This window comes from Cetorhinus maximus, unplaced genomic scaffold (genome assembly GCF_964194155.1).
Source record: "Cetorhinus maximus unplaced genomic scaffold, sCetMax3.hap1.1 HAP1_SCAFFOLD_540, whole genome shotgun sequence".
Classification (NCBI taxonomy): Eukaryota; Metazoa; Chordata; class Chondrichthyes; order Lamniformes; family Cetorhinidae; genus Cetorhinus; species Cetorhinus maximus.
In genome coordinates this window covers 57,922-79,292 of record NW_027596482.1, presented here as the reverse complement: position 1 = coordinate 79,292, position 21,371 = coordinate 57,922, and the positions used below count along the sequence as shown (strand labels likewise).

At 53.0% G+C, this 21,371-nt stretch overlaps 6 pseudogenes; all 6 read right to left on the bottom strand.

Annotated features, from left to right (window-relative positions):
- Positions 1 to 2,118: 2,118 nt before the first annotated feature.
- Positions 2,119 to 2,292, bottom strand: LOC144674044 (U2 spliceosomal RNA; annotated as a pseudogene).
- A 3,350-nt stretch (positions 2,293 to 5,642) lies between these two features.
- Positions 5,643 to 5,823, bottom strand: LOC144674033 (U2 spliceosomal RNA; annotated as a pseudogene).
- A 3,344-nt stretch (positions 5,824 to 9,167) lies between these two features.
- Positions 9,168 to 9,348, bottom strand: LOC144674032 (U2 spliceosomal RNA; annotated as a pseudogene).
- A 3,346-nt stretch (positions 9,349 to 12,694) lies between these two features.
- Positions 12,695 to 12,869, bottom strand: LOC144674035 (U2 spliceosomal RNA; annotated as a pseudogene).
- A 3,348-nt stretch (positions 12,870 to 16,217) lies between these two features.
- LOC144674027 (U2 spliceosomal RNA) lies at positions 16,218 to 16,397 on the bottom strand (annotated as a pseudogene).
- A 3,328-nt stretch (positions 16,398 to 19,725) lies between these two features.
- Positions 19,726 to 19,900, bottom strand: LOC144674034 (U2 spliceosomal RNA; annotated as a pseudogene).
- Between the last annotated feature and the right edge of the window lie 1,471 nt (positions 19,901 to 21,371).

The following is a 21,371-nucleotide window of genomic DNA, read 5'->3' as shown; positions in this document are numbered from 1 at the left end:
CAGGTTCTTACCCGCAATGGAGAGGGAGCGTCGATCCCACATGCCCAGTTTCCTCTTCACCATAGCCACTCGCTCCTTCCAGTTTCTAACGCATGCCCCGGTCCCTCCGAACCATATCCCCAGCACCTTCAGGCCGTCAGCCCTGACAGTGAAGGGGACAAAGGATCGGTCAGCCCAGTTCCCAAAGAACATGGCCTCGCTCTTCCCACGATTTACCTTGGCTCCCGAGGCCAGTTCGAACTGGTCGCAGATGTGCATCAGTCTGCGCACCGACAGCGGATCCGAGCAGAAGACGGCGACGTCGTCCATGTACAGGGAGGCTTTTACCTGAGTGCCTCCACTGCCTGGGATCGTCACTCCTCTTATGCCCGGGTCGTTCCTGATGGACTCGGCAAAGGGTTCTATGCAACACACGAAAAGGACAGGCGAGAGAGGACAGCCCTGCCTGACTCCAGATTTAATCGGAAAGCTATCTGTTTCCCACCCATTGATTGAGACTGCGCTACTGATGTTAGTGTAGAGCAGTTGGATCCAATTTCGAATTCCCTCCCCAAAGCCCATTTTGGAGAGCACATCCCCCATGTAGGTGTGCGATATTCTGTCAAAGGCCTTCTCCTGATCCAAGCTGATGAGGCAGGTATCCACACCCCTGTCCTGTACATAGGCAATCGTATCCCTGAGCAGCGCCAGGCTGTCAGAGATCTTCCTGCCTGGCACAGAGCAGGTCTGGTCAGGGTGAATCACCAATTCCAGAGCGGATTTGACCCGGTTGGCGATGACCTTGGACAGAATCTTATAGTCCGCATTCAACAGTGAAATGGGTCGCCAATTTCTAATTTCCTCCCTTTCCCCCTTGTGCTTGTAGATGAGGGTGATGATGCCTTTCCTCATGGATTCTGACATACTACCGGCCAGGAGCATACTCTCGTACACTCCTAGCAGGTCTGGCCCGATCAAGTCCCACAGAGCCCAATACAACTCCGCCGGCAAGCCGTCGCTTCCGGGGGTTTTACTCTTCTCGAAGGACTCGAGGGCCTTAGTCAGTTCGTCAGGAGTTAGCGGTTTGTCCAGGCTCTCCCGCGTACTGTGGTCTAAGACCTCCGTGATAGAGGACAGGAAGGACTGGGAGGCCGTGCTGTCCGTGGGCTTCACGTCATACAATCCGGCATAAAAGGATTTGCTGATCCTCAGAATGTCGGACCGTGATGACTTTACTGAGCCGTCTTCTTCCTTCAGGCTGCTGATCACAGAGCGCTCTCTGTGTACCTTTTGGAAGAAGAAACGTGAGCACGTCTCATCCTGCTCCACGGAGCGGACTCTGGAACGGAAGATGATCTTGGAGGCCTCCGAGGCAAAGTGCGAGGCTTGCTGGCCCTTCACCTCTTGGAGCTCCTCCTTGACATCGACCCCCATCGACTGCAGCCGCAGCAGATTCTGCATCTTTTTCTGGAGTCGGGACATTTCCCTCTGTTCCTTTCTAGCTTTCTGGGTGCCTTTGAGGATGAAAAACCTCTTGATGTTTCCCTTGATCGCTTCCCACCAGTGTGTCAGGGACTCAAAGAGGGGTTTCACGGTTCTCCAACCTTTGTAATCCCTCTTGAGCTCCTCAATGTTCTCTGGGGTCAGCAGTTGCACATTTAGCTTCCATGCCCCCCTGCCCACCCTCAGGTCCTTCTCCAAGTGGCAGTCCGCCAGTAGGAGGCAGTGGTCAGAGAAGAACACCGGCTTGACCTCGGTGGATCTGACTGTGAATGCACGGGACACAAACAGGAAGTCTATCCTGGAACGAATGGACCCGTCTGGCCGCGACCAGGTGTATCTACGCTGCGCTCCGTCTGCAGGGTTGCTGAAGACGTCGTGCAGCTTGGCATCCTTAACTGTTTCCATCAGGGATCTGGACGTAGCGTCCAATCTGCTGCCGGCCCTGCCGGCGAGTGTTGGGTGAGAGTGCGTGTTTTTTGTGTGTAGCTGCTGCGGGTGAGTGAGTGAGAGAGAGAGAGAGAGAGAGAGAGAGAGAAAGAAAGAAAGTTGGATTTTGGAACATGTACATGTTGAGAAGTAAAGAAAGCAGATGTTTGTAAGAAAACTATTTTTAGCATTGAAAATCCCCTGGAAAGGGGAGGGTGCACCGTTCCCAGAGATACTGCAATACCGGGTCGATGCGTGGAGTGGACGGAGCAAGCCCCTATTCCATCTCCCTGCTCAAAAATCAATTTAATATATGGTCCCCAGATAAGGGACGTATCAGATATTAAACTGATAAGAACAGGTTGTTTTTTTTTGTAAAAATATACTTTATTCATAAAATATCTTCAATCACATTCCAAACCATTTCAAAAACAACATTACAAGGGTACAATCCAGGTTAAACTTTTACAAAATGTATCACCAGGTGCATCAGTACAAACAATATTACAGTCATTTACAGCCTTTCATTTTGATCTGTACAGCCCGAGGGGCTCTAAACAGTTCCCAGTCTCTCGGTGCGCTGTGGTAGAAAGGTCTTAGACAGCGACCCTTCCCCATTGCGCCTTTGCGGCAGCTGCCCCAAGCTTTAGTGCGTCCCTCAGCACGTAGTCCTGGACTTTGGATTGTGCCAGTCCGCAACAATCGGTCGGGGACAACTCTTTGTGCTGGAAGACCAACAAGTTTCGGGCAGACCAAAGCGCCTCTTTCACCGAGTTGATGATCCTCCAGCTGCAGTCGATGTTTGTCTCGGTGTGTGTCCCTGGGAACAGCCCGTAGAGCACAGAGTCCTGTGTCACAGAACTGCTCGGGATGAACCTCGACAGCAACCACTGCATCTCTCTCCAGACTTTCTTTGCAAAGGCACAATCCACAAGGAGGTGGACAACGGTCTCTTCCCCACCACAGCCACCTCGAGGGCAACGTGCAGAGGGGGTGAGCTTCCTGGCGTGTAGGAAGGATCTGACGGGGAGGGCCTTTCTCACCACCAGCCAAGCTACGTCTTGGTGCTTGTTGGAAAGTTCTGGCGATGAGGCATTCTGCCAAATGACTTTGACAGTCTGCTCGGGGAACCATCCCACAGGGTCCACCCTCTCCTTATCCCTCAGGGCCTCTAGGACGTTACGTGCTGACCACTGCCTGATGGACTTGTGGTCAAAGGTGTTTTTCTGCATCAATTTTTCCACCAGGGACAGGTGGTACGGCGCGGTCCAACTACTTGGAGCGTTCCGCGGCAGCGTGGCCAGACCCATCCTTCGCAACACCGGGGACAGGTAGAACCTCAGCACGTAGTGACACTTGGTGTTTGCGTACTGAGGGTCTACGCACCGCTTGATGCAGCCGCACACAAAGGTGGCCATCAGTATGAGGGCGATGTTGGGCACGTTTTTTCCCCCTTTATCTAGAGGCTTGTACATCGCGTCCCTGCGGACACGATCCATTTTCGACCTCCAGATAAAGCGGAAGATGGCTCGAGTTATCACCGTCGCGCAGGAGTCTGGAATGGGCCAGACCTGCGCCACGTACAGCAACAGCGAGAGTACCTCACACCTGATGACCAGGTTCTTACCCGCAACGGAGAGGGAGCGTCGATCCCACATGCCCAGTTTCCTCTTCACCATAGCCACTCGCTCCTTCCAGTTTCTAACGCATGCCCCGGTCCCTCCGAACCATATCCCCAGCACCTTCAGGCCGTCAGCCCTGACAGTGAAGGGGACAAAGGATCGGTCAGCCCAGTTCCCAAAGAACATGGCCTCGCTCTTCCCACGATTTACCTTGGCTCCCGAGGCCAGTTCGAACTGGTCGCAGATGTGCATCAGTCTGCGCACCGACAGCGGATCCGAGCAGAAGACGGCGACGTCGTCCATGTACAGGGAGGCTTTTACCTGAGTGCCTCCACTGCCTGGGATCGTCACTCCTCTTATGCCCGGATCCTTCCTGATGGACTCGGCAAAGGGTTCTATGCAACACACGAAAAGGACAGGCGAGAGAGGACAGCCCTGCCTGACTCCAGATTTGATCGGGAAGCTATCTGTTTCCCACCCATTGATTGAGACTGCGCTACTGATGTTAGTGTAGAGCAGTTGGATCCAATTTCGAATTCCCTCCCCAAACCCCATTTTGGAGAGCACATCCCCCATGTAGGTGTGCGATATTCTGTCAAAGGCCTTCTCCTGATCCAAGCTGATGAGGCAGGTATCCACACCCCTGTCCTGTACATAGGCAATCGTATCCCTGAGCAGCGCCAGGCTGTCAGAGATCTTCCTGCCTGGCACAGAGCAGGTCTGGTCAGGGTGAATCACCAATTCCAGAGCGGATTTGACCCGATTGGCGATGACCTTGGACAGAATCTTATAGTCCACATTCAACAGTGAAATGGGTCGCCAATTTCTAATTTCCTCCCTTTCCCCCTTGTGCTTGTAGATGAGGGTGATGATGCCTTTCCTCATGGATTCTGACATACTACCGGCCAGGAGCATTCTCTCGTACACTCCTAGCAGGTCTGGCCCGATCAAGTCCCACAGAGCCCAATACAACTCCGCCGGCAAGCCGTCGCTTCCGGGGGTTTTATTCTTCTCGAAGGACTCGAGGGCCTTAGTCAGTTCGTCAGGAGTTAGCGGTTTGTCCAGGCTCTCCCGCGTGCTGTGGTCTAAGACCTCCGTGATAGAGGACAGGAAGGACTGGGAGGCCGTGCTGTCCGTGGGCTTCACGTCATACAATCCGGCATAAAAGGATTTGCTGATCCTCAGAATGTCGGACCGTGATGACTTTACTGAGCCGTCTTCTTCCTTCAGGCTGCTGATCACAGAGCGCTCTCTGTGTACCTTTTGGAAGAAGAAACGTGAGCACGTCTCATCCTGCTCCACGGAGCGGACTCTGGAATGGAAGATGATCTTGGAGGCCTCCGAGGCAAAGTGCGAGGCTTGCTGGCCCTTCACCTCTTGGAGCTCCTCCTTGACATCGACCCCCATCGACTGCAGCCGGAGCAGGTTCTGCATCTTTTTCTGGAGTCGGGACATTTCCCTCTGTTCCTTTCTAGCTTTCTGGGTGCCTTTGCGGATGAAAAACCTCTTGATGCTTCCCTTGGTCACTTCCCACCAGTGTGTCAGGGACTCAAAGAGGGGTTTCACGGTTCTCCAACCTTTGTAATCCCTCTTGAGCTCCTCAATGTTCTCTGGGGTCAGCAGTTGCACATTTAGCTTCCATGCCCCCCTGCCCACCCTCAGGTCTTCCTCCAAGTGGCAGTCCGCCAGTAGGAGGCAGTGGTCAGAGAAGAACACCGGCTTGACCTCGGTGGATCTGACTGTGAATGCACGGGACACAAACAGGAAGTCTATCCTGGAACGAATGGACCCGTCTGGCCGCGACCAGGTGTATCTACGCTGCGCTCCGTCTGCAGGGTTGCTGAAGACGTCGTGCAGCTTGGCATCCTTAACTGTTTCCATCAGGGATCTGGACGTAGCGTCCAATCTGCTGCCGGCCCTGCCGGCGAGTGTTGGGTGAGAGTGCGTGTTTTTTGTGTGTAGCTGCTGCGGGTGAGTGAGTGAGAGAGAGAGAGAGAGAGAGAGAGAGAGAAAGAAAGAAAGTTGGATTTTGGAACATGTACATGTTGAGAAGTAAAGAAAGCAGATGTTTGTAAGAAAACTATTTTTAGCATTGAAAATCCCCTGGAAAGGGGAGGGTGCACCGTTCCCAGAGATACTGCAATACCGGGTCGATGCGTGGAGTGGACGGAGCAAGCCCCTATTCCATCTCCCTGCTCCAAAAATCAATTTAATATATGGTCCCCAGATAAGGGACGTATCAGATATTAAACTGATAAGAACAGATTTTTTTTTTTTTTTTTTGTAAAAATATACTTTATTCATAAAATATCTTCAATCACATTCCAAACCATTTCAAAAACAACATTACAAGGGTACAATCCAGGTTAAACTTTTACAAAATGTATCACCAGGTGCATCAGTACAAACAATATTACAATCATTTACAGCCTTTCATTTTGATCTGTACAGCCCGAGGGGCTCTAAACAGTTCCCAGTCTCTCGGTGCGCTGTGGTAGAAAGGTCGTAGACAGCGACCCTTCCCCATTGCGCCTTTGCGGCAGCAGCCCCAAGCTTTAGTGCGTCCCTCAGCACGTAGTCCTGGACTTTGGATTGTGCCAGTCCGCAACAATCGGTCGGGGACAACTCTTTGTGCTGGAAGACCAACAAGTTTCGGGCAGACCAAAGCGCCTCTTTCACTGAGTTGATGATCCTCCAGCTGCAGTTGATGTTTGTCTCGGTGTGTGTCCCTGGGAACAGCCCGTAGAGCACACAGTCCTGTCTCACAGAGCTGCTCGGGATGAACCTCGACAGCAACCACTGCATCTCTCTCCAGACTTTCTTTGCAAAGGCACAATCCACAAGGAGGTGAACAACGGTCTCTTCCCCACCACAGCCACCTCGAGGGCAACGTGCAGAGGAGGTGAGCTTCCTGGCGTGTAGGAAGGATCTGACGGGGAGGGCCTTTCTCACCACCAGCCAAGCTACGTCTTGGTGCTTGTTGGAAAGTTCTGGCGATGAGGCATTCTGCTAAATGACTTTGACAGTCTGCTCGGGGAACCATCCCACAGGGTCCACCCTCTCCTTATCCCTCAGGGCCTCTAGGACGTTACGTGCTGACCACTGCCTGATGGACTTGTGGTCAAAGGTGTTTTTCTGCATCAATTTTTCCACCAGGGACAGGTGGTACGGCACGGTCCAACTACTTGGAGCGTTCCGCGGCAGCGTGGCCAGACCCATCCTTCGCAACACCGGGGACAGGTAGAACCTCAGCACGTAGTGACACTTGGTGTTTGCGTACTGAGGGTCTACGCACCGCTTGATGCAGCCGCACACAAAGGTGGCCATCAGGATGAGGGCGATGTTGGGCACGTTTTTTCCCCCTTTATCTAGAGGCTTGTACATCGCGTCCCTGCGGACACGATCCATTTTCGACCTCCAGATAAAGCGGAAGATGGCTCGAGTGATCGCCGTCGCGCAGGAGTCTGGAATGGGCCAGACCTGCGCCACGTACAGCAACAGCGAGAGTACCTCACACCTGATGACCAGGTTCTTACCCGCAATGGAGAGGGAGCGTCGCTCCCACATGCCCAGTTTCCTCTTCACCATAGCCACTCGCTCCTTCCAGTTTCTAACGCATGCCCCGGTCCCTCCGAACCATATCCCCAGCACCCTCAGGCCGTCAGCCCTGACAGTGAAGGGGACAAAGGATCGGTCAGCCCAGTTCCCAAAGAACATGGCCTCGCTCTTCCCACGATTTACCTGGGCTCCCGAGGCCAGTTCGAACTGGTCGCAGATGTGCATCAGTCTGCGCACCGACAGCGGATCCGAGCAGAAAACGGCGACGTCGTCCATGTACAGGGAGGCTTTTACCTGAGTGCCTCCACTGCCTGGGATCGTCACTCCTCTTATGCCCGGATCCTTCCTGATGGACTCGGCAAAGGGTTCTATGCAACACACGAAAAGGACAGGCGAGAGAGGACAGCCCTGCCTGACTCCAGATTTAATCGGAAAGCTATCTGTTTCCCACCCAATGATTGACACTGCGCTACTGATGTTAATGTAGAGCAGTTGGATCCAATATCGAATTCCCTCCCCAAAGCCCATTTTGGAGAGCACATCCCCCATGTAGGTGTGCGATATTCTGTCAAAGGCCTTCTCCTGATCCAAGCTGATGAGGCAGGTATCCACACCCCTGTCCTGTACATAGGCAATCGTATCCCTGAGCAGCGCCAGGCTGTCAGAGATCTTCCTGCCTGGCACAGAGCAGGTCTGGTCAGGGTGAATCACCAATTCCAGAGCGGATTTGACCCGGTTGGCGATGACCTTGGACAGAATCTTATAGTCCACATTCAACAGTGAAATGGGTCGCCAATTTCTAATTTCCTCCCTTTCCCCCTTGTGCTTGTAGATGAGGGTGATGATGCCTTTCCTCATGGATTCTGACATACTACCGGCCAGGAGCATTCTCTCGTACACTCCTAGCAGGTCTGGCCCGATCAAGTCCCACAGAGCCCAATACAACTCCGCCGGCAAGCCGTCGCTTCCGGGGGTTTTACTCTTCTCGAAGGACTCGAGGGCCTTAGTCAGTTCGTCAGGAGTTAGCGGTTTGTCCAGGCTCTCTCGCGTACTGTGGTCTAAGACCTCCGTGATAGAGGACAGGAAGGACTGGGAGGCCGTGCTGTCCGTGGGCTTCACGTCATACAGTCCGGCATAAAAGGATTTGCTGATCCTCAGAATGTCGGACCGTGATGACTTTACTGAGCCGTCTTCTTCCTTCAGGCTGCTGATCACAGAGCGCTCTCTGTGTACCTTTTGGAAGAAGAAACGTGAGCACGTCTCATCCTGCTCCACGGAGCGGACTCTGGAACGGAAGATGATCTTGGAGGCCTCCGAGGCAAAGTGCGAGGCTTGCTGGCCCTTCACCTCTTGGAGCTCCTCCTTGACATCGACCCCCATCGACTGCAGCCGCAGCAGATTCTGCATCTTTTTCTGGAGTCGGGACATTTCCCTCTGTTCCTTTCTAGCTTTCTGGGTGCCTTTGAGGATGAAAAACCTCTTGATGCTTCCCTTGATCGCTTCCCACCAGTGTGTCAGGGACTCAAAGAGGGGTTTCACGGTTCTCCAACCTTTGTAATCCCTCTTGAGCTCCTCAATGTTCTCTGGGGTCAGCAGTTGCACATTTAGCTTCCATGCCCCCCTGCCCACCCTCAGGTCTTCCTCCAAGTGGCAGTCCGCCAGTAGGAGGCAGTGGTCAGAGAAGAACACCGGCTTGACCTCGGTGGATCTGACTGTGAATGCACGGGACACAAACAGGAAGTCTATCCTGGAACGAATGGACCCGTCTGGCCGCGACCAGGTGTATCTACGCTGCGCTCCGTCTGCAGGGTTGCTGAAGACGTCGTGCAGCTTGGCATCCTTAACTGTTTCCATCAGGGATCTGGACGTAGCGTCCAATCTGCTGCCGGCCCTGCCGGCGAGTGTTGGGTGAGAGTGCGTGTTTTTTGTGTGTAGCTGCTGCGGGTGAGTGAGTGAGAGAGAGAGAGAGAGAGAGAGAAAGAAAGAAAGTTGGATTTTGGAACATGTACATGTTGAAAAGTAAAGAAAGCAGATGTTTGTAAGAAAACTATTTTTAGCATTGAAAATCCCCTGGAAAGGGGAGGGTGCACCGTTCCCAGAGATACTGCAATACCGGGTCGATGCGTGGAGTGGACGGAGCAAGCCCCTATTCCATCTCCCTGCTCCAAAAATCAATTTAATATATGGTCCCCAGATAAGGGACGTATCAGATATTAAACTGATAAGAACAGATTTTTTTTTTTTTTTTTTGTAAAAATATACTTTATTCATAAAATATCTTCAATCACATTCCAAACCATTTCAAAAACAACATTACAAGGGTACAATCCAGGTTAAACTTTTACAAAATGTATCACCAGGTGCATCAGTACAAACAATATTACAGTCATTTACAGCCTTTCATTTTGATCTGTACAGCCCGAGGGGCTCTAAACAGTTCCCAGTCTCTCGGTGCGCTGTGGTAGAAAGGTCTTAGACAGCGACCCTTCCCCATTGCGCCTTTGCGGCAGCTGCCCCAAGCTTTAGTGCGTCCCTCAGCACGTAGTCCTGGACTTTGGATTGTGCCAGTCCGCAACAATCGGTCGGGGACAACTCTTTGTGCTGGAAGACCAACAAGTTTCGGGCAGACCAAAGCGCCTCTTTCACCGAGTTGATGATCCTCCAGCTGCAGTCGATGTTTGTCTCGGTGTGTGTCCCTGGGAACAGCCCGTAGAGCACAGAGTCCTGTGTCACAGAACTGCTCGGGATGAACCTCGACAGCAACCACTGCATCTCTCTCCAGACTTTCTTTGCAAAGGCACAATCCACAAGGAGGTGGACAACGGTCTCTTCCCCACCACAGCCACCTCGAGGGCAACGTGCAGAGGGGGTGAGCTTCCTGGCGTGTAGGAAGGATCTGACGGGGAGGGCCTTTCTCACCACCAGCCAAGCTACGTCTTGGTGCTTGTTGGAAAGTTCTGGCGATGAGGCATTCTGCCAAATGACTTTGACAGTCTGCTCGGGGAACCATCCCACAGGGTCCACCCTCTCCTTATCCCTCAGGGCCTCTAGGACGTTACGTGCTGACCACTGCCTGATGGACTTGTGGTCAAAGGTGTTTTTCTGCATCAATTTTTCCACCAGGGACAGGTGGTACGGCGCGGTCCAACTACTTGGAGCGTTCCGCGGCAGCGTGGCCAGACCCATCCTTCGCAACACCGGGGACAGGTAGAACCTCAGCACGTAGTGACACTTGGTGTTTGCGTACTGAGGGTCTACGCACCGCTTGATGCAGCCGCACACAAAGGTGGCCATCAGTATGAGGGCGATGTTGGGCACGTTTTTTCCCCCTTTATCTAGAGGCTTGTACATCGCGTCCCTGCGGACACGATCCATTTTCGACCTCCAGATAAAGCGGAAGATGGCTCGAGTTATCGCCGTCGCGCAGGAGTCTGGAATGGGCCAGACCTGCGCCACGTACAGCAACAGCGAGAGTACCTCACACCTGATGACCAGGTTCTTACCCGCAACGGAGAGGGAGCGTCGATCCCACATGCCCAGTTTCCTCTTCACCATAGCCACTCGCTCCTTCCAGTTTCTAACGCATGCCCCGGTCCCTCCGAACCATATCCCCAGCACCTTCAGGCCGTCAGCCCTGACAGTGAAGGGGACAAAGGATCGGTCAGCCCAGTTCCCAAAGAACATGGCCTCGCTCTTCCCACGATTTACCTTGGCTCCCGAGGCCAGTTCGAACTGGTCGCAGATGTGCATCAGTCTGCGCACCGACAGCGGATCCGAGCAGAAGACGGCGACGTCGTCCATGTACAGGGAGGCTTTTACCTGAGTGCCTCCACTGCCTGGGATCGTCACTCCTCTTATGCCCGGATCCTTCCTGATGGACTCGGCAAAGGGTTCTATGCAACACACGAAAAGGACAGGCGAGAGAGGACAGCCCTGCCTGACTCCAGATTTGATCGGGAAGCTATCTGTTTCCCACCCATTGATTGAGACTGCGCTACTGATGTTAGTGTAGAGCAGTTGGATCCAATTTCGAATTCCCTCCCCAAACCCCATTTTGGAGAGCACATCCCCCATGTAGGTGTGCGATATTCTGTCAAAGGCCTTCTCCTGATCCAAGCTGATGAGGCAGGTATCCACACCCCTGTCCTGTACATAGGCAATCGTATCCCTGAGCAGCGCCAGGCTGTCAGAGATCTTCCTGCCTGGCACAGAGCAGGTCTGGTCAGGGTGAATCACCAATTCCAGAGCGGATTTGACCCGATTGGCGATGACCTTGGACAGAATCTTATAGTCCACATTCAACAGTGAAATGGGTCGCCAATTTCTAATTTCCTCCCTTTCCCCCTTGTGCTTGTAGATGAGGGTGATGATGCCTTTCCTCATGGATTCTGACATACTACCGGCCAGGAGCATTCTCTCGTACACTCCTAGCAGGTCTGGCCCGATCAAGTCCCACAGAGCCCAATACAACTCCGCCGGCAAGCCGTCGCTTCCGGGGGTTTTATTCTTCTCGAAGGACTCGAGGGCCTTAGTCAGTTCGTCAGGAGTTAGCGGTTTGTCCAGGCTCTCCCGCGTGCTGTGGTCTAAGACCTCCGTGATAGAGGACAGGAAGGACTGGGAGGCCGTGCTGTCCGTGGGCTTCACGTCATACAATCCGGCATAAAAGGATTTGCTGATCCTCAGAATGTCGGACCGTGATGACTTTACTGAGCCGTCTTCTTCCTTCAGGCTGCTGATCACAGAGCGCTCTCTGTGTACCTTTTGGAAGAAGAAACGTGAGCACGTCTCATCCTGCTCCACGGAGCGGACTCTGGAACGGAAGATGATCTTGGAGGCCTCCGAGGCAAAGTGCGAGGCTTGCTGGCCCTTCACCTCTTGGAGCTCCTCCTTGACATCGACCCCCATCGACTGCAGCCGCAGCAGATTCTGCATCTTTTTCTGGAGTCGGGACATTTCCCTCTGTTCCTTTCTAGCTTTCTGGGTGCCTTTGAGGATGAAAAACCTCTTGATGCTTCCCTTGGTCACTTCCCACCAGTGTGTCAGGGACTCAAAGAGGGGTTTCACGGTTCTCCAACCTTTGTAATCCCTCTTGAGCTCCTCAATGTTCTCTGGGGTCAGCAGTTGCACATTTAGCTTCCATGCCCCCCTGCCCACCCTCAGGTCTTCCTCCAAGTGGCAGTCCGCCAGTAGGAGGCAGTGGTCAGAGAAGAACACCGGCTTGACCTCGGTGGATCTGACTGTGAATGCACGGGACACAAACAGGAAGTCTATCCTGGAACGAATGGACCCGTCTGGCCGCGACCAGGTGTATCTACGCTGCGCTCCGTCTGCAGGGTTGCTGAAGACGTCGTGCAGCTTGGCATCCTTAACTGTTTCCATCAGGGATCTGGACGTAGCGTCCAATCTGCTGCCGGCCCTGCCGGCGAGTGTTGGGTGAGAGTGCGTGTTTTTTGTGTGTAGCTGCTGCGGGTGAGTGAGTGAGAGAGAGAGAGAGAGAGAGAGAGAAAGAAAGAAAGTTGGATTTCGGAACATGTACATGTTGAGAAGTAAAGAAAGCAGATGTTTGTAAGAAAACTATTTTTAGCATTGAAAATCCCCTGGAAAGGGGAGGGTGCACCGTTCCCAGAGATACTGCAATACCGGGTCGATGCGTGGAGTGGACGGAGCAAGCCCCTATTCCATCTCCCTGCTCCAAAAATCAATTTAATATATGGTCCCCAGATAAGGGACGTATCAGATATTAAACTGATAAGAACAGATTTTTTTTTTTTGTAAAAATATACTTTATTCATAAATTATCTTCAATCACATTCAAAACCATTTCAAACACAACATTACAAGGGTACAATCCAGGTTAAACTTTTACAAAATGTATCACCAGGTGCATCAGTACAAACAATATTACAATCATTTACAGCCTTTCATTTTGATCTGTACAGCCCGAGGGGCTCTAAACAGTTCCCAGTCTCTCGGTGCGCTGTGGTAGAAAGGTCGTAGACAGCGACCCTTCCCCATTGCGCCTTTGCGGCAGCTGCCCCAAGCTTTAGTGCGTCCCTCAGCACGTAGTCCTGGACTTTGGATTGTGCCAGTCCGCAACAATCGGTCGGGGACAACTCTTTGTGCTGGAAGACCAACAAGTTTCGGGCAGACCAAAGCGCCTCTTTCACTGAGTTGATGATCCTCCAGCTGCAGTTGATGTTTGTCTCGGTGTGTGTCCCTGGGAACAGCCCGTAGAGCACAGAGTCCTGTCTCACAGAGCTGCTCGGGATGAACCTCGACAGCAACCACTGCATCTCTCTCCAGACTTTCTTTGCAAAGGCACAATCCACAAGGAGGTGAACAACGGTCTCTTCCCCACCACAGCCACCTCGAGGGCAACGTGCAGAGGAGGTGAGCTTCCTGGCGTGTAGGAAGGATCTGACGGGGAGGGCCTTTCTCACCACCAGCCAAGCTACGTCTTGGTGCTTGTTGGAAAGTTCTGGCGATGAGGCATTCTGCTAAATGACTTTGACAGTCTGCTCGGGGAACCATCCCACAGGATCCACCCTCTCCTTTTCCCGCAGGGCCTCTAAGACGTTACGTGCCGACCACTGCCTGGTGGACTTGTGGTCAGAGGTGTTTCTCTGCATAAATTTTTCCACCAGGGACAGGTGGTACGGCACGGTCCAACTACTTGCAGCGTTCCGCGGCAGCGTGGCCAGACCCATCCTTCGCAACACCGGGGACAGGTAGAACCTCAGCACGTAGTGACACTTGATGTTTGCGTACTGAGGGTCTACGCACCGCTTGATGCAGCCACACACAAAGGTGGCCATCAGTGTGAGGGCGATGTTGGGCATGTTTTTCCCCCCTTTATCTAGAGGCTTGTACATCGCGTCCCTGCGGACACGATCCACTTTCGACCTCCAGATAAAGCGGAAGATGGTTCGAGTGATCGCCATCGCGCAGGAGTCTGGAATGGGCCAGACGTGCGCCACGTACAGCAACAGCGAGAGTGCCTCACACCTGATGACCAGGTTCTTACCCGCAATGGAGAGGGAGCGTCGCTCCCACATGCCCAGTTTCCTCTTCACCATAGCCACTCGCTCCTTCCAGTTTCTAACGCATGCCCCGGTCCCTCCGAACCATATCCCCAGCACCCTCAGGCCGTCAGCCCTGACAGTGAAGGGGACAAAGGATCGGTCAGCCCAGTTCCCAAAGAACATGGCCTCGCTCTTCCCACGATTTACCTGGGCTCCCGAGGCCAGTTCGAACTGGTCGCAGATGTGCATCAGTCTGCGCACCGACAGCGGATCCGAGCAGAAGACGGCGACGTCGTCCATGTACAGGGAGGCATTTACCTGAGTGCCTCCACTGCCTGGGATCGTCACTCCTCTTATGCCCGGATCCTTCCTGATGGACTCGGCAAAGGGTTCTATGCAACACACGAAAAGGACAGGCGAGAGAGGACAGCCCTGCCTGACTCCAGATTTAATCGGAAAGCTATCTGTTTCCCACCCAATGATTGACACTGCGCTACTGATGTTAATGTAGAGCAGTTGGATCCAATATCGAATTCCCTCCCCAAAGCCCATTTTGGAGAGCACATCCCCCATGTAGGTGTGCGATATTCTGTCAAAGGCCTTCTCCTGATCCAAGCTGATGAGGCAGGTATCCACACCCCTGTCCTGTACATAGGCAATCGTATCCCTGAGCAGCGCCAGGCTGTCAGAGATCTTCCTGCCTGGCACAGAGCAGGTCTGGTCAGGGTGAATCACCAATTCCAGAGCGGATTTGACCCGGTTGGCGATGACCTTGGACAGAATCTTATAGTCCGCATTCAACAGTGAAATGGGTCGCCAATTTCTAATTTCCTCCCTTTCCCCCTTGTGCTTGTAGATGAGGGTGATGATGCCTTTCCTCATGGATTCTGACATACTACCGGCCAGGAGCATACTCTCGTACACTGCTAGCAGGTCTGGCCCGATCAAGTCCCACAGAGCCCAATACAACTCCGCCGGCAAGCCGTCGCTTCCGGGGGTTTTACTCTTCTCAAAGGACTCGAGGGCCTTAGTCAGTTCGTCAGGAGTTAGCGGTTTGTCCAGGCTCTCTCGCGTACTGTGGTCTAAGACCTCCGTGATAGAGGACAGGAAGGACTGGGAGGCCGTGCTGTCCGTGGGCTTCACGTCATACAGTCCGGCATAAAAGGATTTGCTGATCCTCAGAATGTCGGACCGTGATGACTTTACTGAGCCGTCTTCTTCCTTCAGGCTGCTGATCACAGAGCGCTCTCTGTGTACCTTTTGGAAGAAGAAACGTGAGCACGTCTCATCCTGCTCCACGGAGCGGACTCTGGAACGGAAGATGATCTTGGAGGCCTCCGAGGCAAAGTGCGAGGCTTGCTGGCCCTTCACCTCTTGGAGCTCCTCCTTGACATCGACCCCCATCGACTGCAGCCGCAGCAGATTCTGCATCTTTTTCTGGAGTCGGGACATTTCCCTCTGTTCCTTTCTAGCTTTCTGGGTGCCTTTGAGGATGAAAAACCTCTTGATGCTTCCCTTGATCGCTTCCCACCAGTGTGTCAGGGACTCAAAGAGGGGTTTCACGGTTCTCCAACCTTTGTAATCCCTCTTGAGCTCCTCAATGTTCTCTGGGGTCAGCAGTTGCACATTTAGCTTCCATGCCCCCCTGCCCACCCTCAGGTCTTCCTCCAAGTGGCAGTCCGCCAGTAGGAGGCAGTGGTCAGAGAAGAACACCGGCTTGACCTCGGTGGATCTGACTGTGAATGCACGGGACACAAACAGGAAGTCTATCCTGGAACGAATGGACCCGTCTGGCCGCGACCAGGTGTATCTACGCTGCGCTCCGTCTGCAGGGTTGCTGAAGACGTCGTGCAGCTTGGCATCCTTAACTGTTTCCATCAGGGATCTGGACGTAGCGTCCAATCTGCTGCCGGCCCTGCCGGCGAGTGTTGGGTGAGAGTGCGTGTTTTTTGTGTGTAGCTGCTGCGGGTGAGTGAGTGAGAGAGAGAGAGAGAGAGAGAGAGAGAAAGAAAGAAAGTTGGATTTTGGAACATGTACATGTTGAAAAGTAAAGAAAGCAGATGTTTGTAAGAAAACTATTTTTAGCATTGAAAATCCCCTGGAAAGGGGAGGGTGCACCGTTCCCAGAGATACTGCAATACCGGGTCGATGCGTGGAGTGGACGGAGCAAGCCCCTATTCCATCTCCCTGCTCCAAAAATCAATTTAATATATGGTCCCCAGATAAGGGACGTATCAGATATTAAACTGATAAGAACAGATTTTTTTTTTTTTTTTTGTAAAAATATACTTTATTCATAAAATATCTTCAATCACATTCCAAACCATTTCAAAAACAACATTACAAGGGTACAATCCAGGTTAAACTTTTACAAAATGTATCACCAGGTGCATCAGTACAAACAATATTACAATCATTTACAGCCTTTCATTTTGATCTGTACAGCCCGAGGGGCTCTAAACAGTTCCCAGTCTCTCGGTGCGCTGTGGTAGAAAGGTCTTAGACAGCGACCCTTCCCCATTGCGCCTTTGCGGCAGCTGCCCCAAGCTTTAGTGCGTCCCTCAGCACGTAGTCCTGGACTTTGGATTGTGCCAGTCCGCAACAATCGGTCGGGGACAACTCTTTGTGCTGGAAGACCAACAAGTTTCGGGCAGACCAAAGCGCCTCGTTCACCGAGTTGATGATCCTCCAGCTGCAGTCGATGTTTGTCTCGGTGTGTGTCCCTGGGAACAGCCCGTAGAGCACAGAGTCCTGTGTCACAGAACTGCTCGGGATGAACCTCGACAGCAACCACTGCATCTCTCTCCAGACTTTCTTTGCAAAGGCACAATCCACAAGGAGGTGGACAACGGTCTCTTCCCCACCACAGCCACCTCGAGGGCAACGTGCAGAGGGGGTGAGCTTCCTGGCGTGTAGGAAGGATCTGACGGGGAGGGCCTTTCTCACCACCAGCCAAGCTACGTCTTGGTGCTTGTTGGAAAGTTCTGGCGATGAGGCATTCTGCCAAATGACTTTGACAGTCTGCTCGGGGAACCATCCCACAGGGTCCACCCTCTCCTTATCCCTCAGGGCCTCTAGGACGTTACGTGCTGACCACTGCCTGATGGACTTGTGGTCAAAGGTGTTTTTCTGCATCAATTTTTCCACCAGGGACAGGTGGTACGGCACGGTCCAACTACTTGGAGCGTTCCGCGGCAGCGTGGCCAGACCCATCCTTCGCAACACCGGGGACAGGTAGAACCTCAGCACGTAGTGACACTTGGTGTTTGCGTACTGAGGGTCTACGCACCGCTTGATGCAGCCGCACACAAAGGTGGCCATCAGTATGAGGGCGATGTTGGGCACGTTTTTTCCCCCTTTATCTAGAGGCTTGTACATCGCGTCCCTGCGGACCCGATCCATTTTCGACCTCCAGATAAAGCGGAAGATGGCTCGAGTTATCGCCGTCGCGCAGGAGTCTGGAATGGGCCAGACCTGCGCCACGTACAGCAACAGCGAGAGTACCTCACACCTGATGACCAGGTTCTTACCCGCAATGGAGAGGGAGCGTCGATCCCACATGCCCAGTTTCCTCTTCACCATAGCCACTCGCTCCTTCCAGTTTCTAACGCATGCCCCGGTCCCTCCGAACCATATCCCCAGCACCTTCAGGCCGTCAGCCCTGACAGTGAAGGGGACAAAGGATCGGTCAGCCCAGTTCCCAAAGAACATGGCCTCGCTCTTCCCACGATTTACCTTGGCTCCCGAGGCCAGTTCGAACTGGTCGCAGATGTGCATCAGTCTGCGCACCGACAGCGGATCCGAGCAGAAGACGGCGACGTCGTCCATGTACAGGGAGGCTTTTACCTGAGTGCCTCCACTGCCTGGGATCGTCACTCCTCTTATGCCCGGATCCTTCCTGATGGACTCGGCAAAGGGTTCTATGCAACACACGAAAAGGACAGGCGAGAGAGGACAGCCCTGCCTGACTCCAGATTTAATCGGAAAGCTATCTGTTTCCCACCCATTGATTGAGACTGCGCTACTGATGTTAGTGTAGAGCAGTTGGATCCAATTTCGAATTCCCTCCCCAAACCCCATTTTGGAGAGCACATCCCCCATGTAGGTGTGCGATATTCTGTCAAAGGCCTTCTCCTGATCCAAGCTGATGAGGCAGGTATCCACACCCCTGTCCTGTACATAGGCAATCGTATCCCTGAGCAGCGCCAGGCTGTCAGAGATCTTCCTGCCTGGCACAGAGCAGGTCTGGTCAGGGTGAATCACCAATTCCAGAGCGGATTTGACCCGGTTGGCGATGACCTTGGACAGAATCTTATAGTCCGCATTCAACAGTGAAATGGGTCGCCAATTTCTAATTTCCTCCCTTTCCCCCTTGTGCTTGTAGATGAGGGTGATGATGCCTTTCCTCATGGATTCTGACATACTACCGGCCAGGAGCATACTCTCGTACACTCCTAGCAGGTCTGGCCCGATCAAGTCCCACAGAGCCCAATACAACTCCGCCGGCAAGCCGTCGCTTCCGGGGGTTTTACTCTTCTCGAAGGACTCGAGGGCCTTAGTCAGTTCGTCAGGAGTTAGCGGTTTGTCCAGGCTCTCTCGCGTACTGTGGTCTAAGACCTCCGTGATAGAGGACAGGAAGGACTGGGAGGCCGTGCTGTCCGTGGGCTTCACGTCATACAGTCCGGCATAAAAGGATTTGCTGATCCTCAGAATGTCGGACCGTGATGACTTTACTGAGCCGTCTTCTTCCTTCAGGCTGCTGATCACAGAGCGCTCTCTGTGTACCTTTTGGAAGAAGAAACGTGAGCACGTCTCATCCTGCTCCACGGAGCGGACTCTGGAACGGAAGATGATCTTGGAGGCCTCCGAGGCAAAGTGCGAGGCTTGCTGGCCCTTCACCTCTTGGAGCTCCTCCTTGACATCGACCCCCATCGACTGCAGCCGCAGCAGATTCTGCATCTTTTTCTGGAGTCGGGACATTTCCCTCTGTTCCTTTCTAACTTTCTGGGTGCCTTTGAGGATGAAAAACCTCTTGATGCTTCCCTTGATCGCTTCCCACCAGTGTGTCAGGGACTCAAAGAGGGGTTTCACAGTTCTCCAACCTTTGTAATCCCTCTTGAGCTCCTCAATGTTCTCTGGGGTCAGCAGTTGCACATTTAGCTTCCATGCCCCCCTGCCCACCCTCAGGTCTTCCTCCAAGTGGCAGTCCGCCAGTAGGAGGCAGTGGTCAGAGAAGAACACCGGCTTGACGTCGGTGGATCTGACTGTGAATGCACGGGACACAAACAGGAAGTCTATCCTGGAACGAATGGACCCGTCTGGCCGCGACCAGGTGTATCTACGCTGCGCTCCGTCTGCAGGGTTGCTGAAGACGTCGTGCAGCTTGGCATCCTTAACTGTTTCCATCAGGGATCTGCTGCCGGCCCTGCCGGCGAGTGTTGGGTGAGAGTGCGTGTTTTTTGTGTGTAGCTGCTGCGGGTGAGTGAGTGAGAGAGAGAGAGAGAGAGAGAGAGAAAGAAAGAAAGTTGGATTTTGGAACATGTACATGTTGAGAAGTAAAGAAAGCAGATGTTTGTAAGAAAACTATTTTTAGCATTGAAAATCCCCTGGAAAGGGGAGGGTGCACCGTTCCCAGAGATACTGCAATACCGGGTCGATGCGTGGAGTGGACGGAGCAAGCCCCTATTCCATCTCCCTGCTCCAAAAATCAATTTAATATATGGTCCCCAGATAAGGGACGTATCAGATATTAAACTGATAAGAACAGATTTTTTTTTTTTGTAAAAATATACTTTATTCATAAATTATCTTCAATCACATTCAAAACCATTTCAAAAACAACATTACAAGGGTACAATCCAGGTTAAACTTTTACAAAATGTATCACCAGGTGCATCAGTACAAACAATATTACAATCATTTACAGCCTTTCATTTTGATCTGTACAGCCCGAGGGGCTCTAAACAGTTCCCAGTCTCTCGGTGCGCTGTGGTAGAAAGGTCGTAGACAGCGACCCTTCCCCATTGCGCCTTTGCGGCAGCTGCCCCAAGCTTTAGTGCGTCCCTCAGCACGTAGTCCTGGACTTTGGATTGTGCCAGTCCGCAACAATCGGTCGGGGACAACTCTTTGTGCTGGAAGACCAACAAGTTTCGGGCAGACCAAAGCGCCTCTTTCACTGAGTTGATGATCCTCCAGCTGCAGTTGATGTTTGTCTCGGTGTGTGTCCCTGGGAACAGCCCGTAGAGCACAGAGTCCTGTCTCACAGAGCTGCTCGGGATGAACCTCGACAGCAACCACTGCATCTCTCTCCAGACTTTCTTTGCAAAGGCACAATCCACAAGGAGGTGAACAACGGTCTCTTCCCCACCACAGCCACCTCGAGGGCAACGTGCAGAGGAGGTGAGCTTCCTGGCGTGTAGGAAGGATCTGACGGGGAGGGCCTTTCTCACCACCAGCCAAGCTACGTCTTGGTGCTTGTTGGAAAGTTCTGGCGATGAGGCATTCTGCTAAATGACTTTGACAGTCTGCTCGGGGAACCATCCCACAGGATCCACCCTCTCCTTTTCCCGCAGGGCCTCTAAGACGTTACGTGCCGACCACTGCCTGGTGGACTTGTGGTCAGAGGTGTTTCTCTGCATAAATTTTTCCACCAGGGACAGGTGGTACGGCACGGTCCAACTACTTGCAGCGTTCCGCGGCAGCGTGGCCAGACCCATCCTTCGCAACACCGGGGACAGGTAGAACCTCAGCACGTAGTGACACTTGATGTTTGCGTACTGAGGGTCTACGCACCGCTTGATGCAGCCACACACAAAGGTGGCCATCAGTGTGAGGGCGATGTTGGGCATGTTTTTCCCCCCTTTATCTAGAGGCTTGTACATCGCGTCCCTGCGGACACGATCCACTTTCGACCTCCAGATAAAGCGGAAGATGGTTCGAGTGATCGCCATCGCGCAGGAGTCTGGAATGGGCCAGACGTGCGCCACGTACAGCAACAGCGAGAGTGCCTCACACCTGATGACCAGGTTCTTACCCGCAATGGAGAGGGTGCATCGCTCCCACATGCCCACTTTTCTTTCCACCATAGACACTCGCTCCTTCCAGTTTCTAACACATGTCCCGGTCCCTCCGAACCCTATCCCCAGCACCTTCAGGCCATCAGCCCTGACGGTGAAGGGGACAAAGGATCGGTCAGCCCAGTTCCCGAAGAACATGGCCTTGTCTGAACATATCAACGGACAGGCCTCCTGGGGAGCAGATT